We start from the raw sequence: 4,207 nt of genomic DNA, 5'->3' as shown, positions 1-4,207 counted from the left end.
AGCCTACCCTTCCAAGCCATCAAAATCTTTTTAGCAAATATTCAGCCTGTTTGGCGCTCGCCATATAATGTATATATGTATTATAGTCATTAGTTTAGTTTGTTCATATTCATGCGCTGTATTTAATAGTCTTTCGAATATCTCTAGTCTATATATCGTTTGATGTATTTCGGTGACTCGCGCAAAAGGCCGGCGGATCGCGATCGACACGGACTCGATATTTGCGCGACTCACCAATCGGCGGCCCTCGCTCACGCCGGCAGAGCACCCGCCTAAAGAAGATCAAGTACTCGCTCGCGACACTTTTCCAGCGCCGCGAGCACAGCTCACTCATCGTCAAGCATTCTGAGAGGACACACTCTCAGCAGGACATTCATCGTCTCGACGTCTCGGAGTAGAGACGTATATCGCTAACATTCGGAGTACGAGAGATCATGGAGCCCGCTCCTTGATAGTGCGATCGCCTGCTAACTTTGCCTGCTTGCTTGCTCCTTTGGCTTTGCTTGACTTGAACTGCCTCGCCTGCTATATCTGCCTGCTTGCTTGCTGCCTTATCCTGCCTGCCTGGCCGCCTCGTTTACCGGCCTCGCCTGCACGTGCGGCCCTCGATCTTAAAAGAAGGACGGATCCTCCAGGAGCCGACGGTACTCCGAACGGTTCTATTTCTAACGGTGGTGGTCTGATTATGTCCTCTCTTCTATCCTAAAGTTCTTTATTTCTTTCCATGTTTCCACGTTGCAAATTGCGTAGTCTATTTCTGAACTTTCTTTTGTTCCTGTGAATGTCCATTCTCCCTGATCGTCGCTTTCCTTGTTTCCGTTTAGTAAAACCTAGTCCCATTTCTCTATTTTTTCCAATAGGTCAGTTCCTTGTCTGTTCATTATTTTATCCTTCGAGTACCTTTTGCTTTCTTCCTCTTCTCCATCCATACTAGTTCTCCTTTCTCTGCTGTTCTAGCGTTGAAATCTCCTCCCACTATCATTTTCTTCCATCCTTCACCTCGATTATTTTTTCCAGTTCCTCCAGTGTCTTCTTCTTGCCTTCTCTATTGTAGATTGAGATAATTTTACATTTTCTCCGTTGATTTCTACACTGTAGCTAATTATTCCTTGTGTTTCTTTTTGTACTTCTTCCATCTTGATGTTTTTCTTCACTCCCGTTATCATACCTCCCGCTCCTCTACTTTTCTTCTTGTTTCTTACTGCGTACTGTGTTACCCCAGTTGTATTCTTTGGGCATCAGGGCTTCCATTTTCTTCCACCCTTTCTTCTCTATCCACGTTTCTGTGAAGTTAATTATGTCAAATTCTCGTACATAGTCCCAAAACTTTTTGTCTTTTTTTGCGATTCCTGCCGTGTTCCAAAACATTGCCCTAATCTCTTTTTGTATTTCCTTATTGTCCTTGCATTCATTTATATTATGACGGGCCGATATTGTTCTATTGGGTTTGCAGGGCTTTGCCTGTTCTGAAAAGACTCTCTCAGTCCTTCCCCCTCCTTCCATATGAAAGTTCTTTCGTTGACCATTAGTTTCTTGTAGCCTATCTTCACTTGGTCTCCTCGCTCTCTGTTCACTTTCACAATTTTTGCTATCTCTTTTTGCACATCTCTTTCCTTCTTTGTTAAATCGTTGTCAATGTACAGTTTCTTACCTTTCAGCTTACTTTTCTTTGTCAGTACTTCTTTTTTCTGTTGCCAACTTTTTAGTTTCGCTATAAGCATTCTTCCTCGCTGCTCTCTTCTTATCCAGTACGCGTCCTCCACGTCTACCTCTACCTGCAGTTCGTGTCTTATTATATGTTCTATCGTTCCCTGGGTGAACCTTCTTTTGGTAAATCCTCTCCTTTCAAAGTAATATTGTTCCTTCTTTCTCTTCTCTCTCTTTCTTCTTCTCTTTCTTCCAGTTGTATCATTCTTGTCATTTTCTTCTCTATTTGTTCTTCTTTGGTCTCCAATTCCTTCAGTCTATTTTCCATTATCCCCTTTTCTCTCTCCCACTTCTCTTGTTTCTTTTTCCATTCTTTTCTTAAGTCTTGTAACTCTAGTCTTATTACCTTATTTTTTTTATCTTTTCTGTATCTTTTTTAATTGTTAGTATAATTTCCGTTAATTTATCTATTTTGTCCATGTCTAATCCTTTTTTTGTTTTTTACACTCTTCTCCTCTTGCTTCCTTTCTGCTTCTGGTGCTTTTTCTGTTTTTCTTAGTTGGAGGTGACCTGCTCACCGCTCTTGTTTCTTGAAACTTTCAAGGAGTTCCTTCTCTGCTCTGATCCTGTCTTCCTCTTCTTCCCTCTTCCTCTTAAACGATTCAACTATCGATTCAACACTGTTAGCCCTTTGCCTTCCGAGATGCGGTGCGTGAGTCGGCCTCCCTTTTCGTTTCGGCTCCTTTTGCCTTTCTCGTCCTTTTCCTGTTTTGCTCATTAATGGTTCTCTGCCTCTCCTCCTATCCGGTAGTGACTCTTTTCCCTCTGTTTTTTATCACTGAGTGGCTCCCTCTCTCTAGTCGCCTTTACAGTCGTAAATTGAGTCTCTCGCCTCTCTATATCAGAAGTACCACCGGGTCATTATATTCGCTTTTTTATGGTTTTGCGAAACCGGCAACTGGTGCCTTGGCAATTCTGGTTCACTTTCCCTCTTGTTTCTTAACCTCCAAAATTATCGCGGCAACACAGAATCTCCAAAAGCGTCTCCCTTACGATTCCTTATATTACTGCTTCCTTATATCTGCAAATACACTTGAAATTTTGCGCATGCAGAGTACCTGTAACAAAATCGCCCTAGGGCGATGAAACTGCAGATAAATCCGGAAATAAGCCAACGCGCTTGGTAGACGTGCTTCTGTTTACTTACTCCAGCTCGTTTTATAATAACTATAATAACTGTAATAACTGTAATAACTGTAATAACTGTAATAACTGTAATAACTGTAATAACTGTAATAACTGTAATAACTGTAATAACTGTAATAACTGTAATAACTGTAATAACTTAATAACTTGTAATATACTGTAATAACTATAATAACTATAATAACTATAATAACTATATATAACTATAATAGCCTGCTTCGCGCGGGCTCAAAATCTATTCCCTCTTCCCAAACTCACCCATGACACCCATTAATAAGAGCACCAATAGAACCCCATAAAACCTCCAATTTTTAACCCCATAGTAGCCATCCAAAATTAGTAACCTTTTGGTAGGTACCAGTTTCATCAAAATTATCAACAAAAAATTAGAAAAATTTAGCACCGGTTTCAAGAAAATTGATCCATGTCAATCCAAAAATCTTAAATGGTAGTAGCTTTATTTCTTTCTAACAAAATAATTCACAAAATTGCGTTACCTAACTCAACCCAAGTGATATGATGTAAATCCAAAAATCTTAAATGGTAGTAGTTTATTTCTTCCTAACAAAATGAATCACAAAATTGCGTTACCTAACTCAACCCAAGTGATATGTATAGTAGCTTTATTTCTCCCTAACAAAATAATTCACAAAATTGCGTTACCTAATTCAACCTAAGTGATACGTATTTCAGAAAAAGATGTGACTTTAAATTGCGCCAATTGCAAACAGAATATATATACTTTGAAAAATAATGTTGTGCAACTACTTTTAAAAAATAAAAGTCAAGTAGTACGTATCTTTGTATTCCCATTCAAGGGTCTTCTCGTTCCAACCCAAGCTTTAATTCTTTTTAACAAAATTATAATATTACAAAAAAATTATTTTATCACAAAAAATTAAAGAGATACAGTACAAAATAAAAAATATTAATTAAAATGAAATAATATTTTTTTGTAAAAAAAAACTTGGCGCTGCTGGATTTTGAAATTTAATAAAGTACTAAAATTTTGATTGAATTTAATAAAGCACAAAATTTTTGATTGATTAAAAAAGCAATTTAGGGAAGTATGCAGCAAGAGTCAAAAAGCAGCGCCAAGTTTTTTACAAGAAAAATTTATTTATTTTATTTTAATTAAATATTTATATTTTGTACTATTATCTCTTTAATTCTTTGTAATTAAAATAATTTTTTGTAATATTATAATTTTGTCAAAAAGAATTAAAGCTTGGGTTGGAACGAGAAGACCCTGAATGGGAATACAAAGATACGTACTACTTGACTTTTATTTTTTAAAAGTAGTTGCACAACAATTATTTTTCAAAGTATATATATTCTCTTTGCAATTGGCGCA

The 4,207-nt window shown here is 37.3% G+C and overlaps 1 pseudogene; it reads right to left on the bottom strand.

Moving 5' to 3' along the window:
• Positions 1-1,412: 1,412 nt before the first annotated feature.
• Positions 1,413-2,425, bottom strand: LOC139824766 (uncharacterized; annotated as a pseudogene).
• Between the last annotated feature and the right edge of the window lie 1,782 nt (positions 2,426-4,207).

Source organism: Temnothorax longispinosus, unplaced genomic scaffold (assembly GCF_030848805.1).
Source record: "Temnothorax longispinosus isolate EJ_2023e unplaced genomic scaffold, Tlon_JGU_v1 HiC_scaffold_56, whole genome shotgun sequence".
NCBI classification, from domain to species: Eukaryota; Metazoa; Arthropoda; class Insecta; order Hymenoptera; family Formicidae; genus Temnothorax; species Temnothorax longispinosus.
Note: the sequence above shows the minus strand (reverse complement) of the source record. Positions and strands in the feature narration are given on the sequence as shown.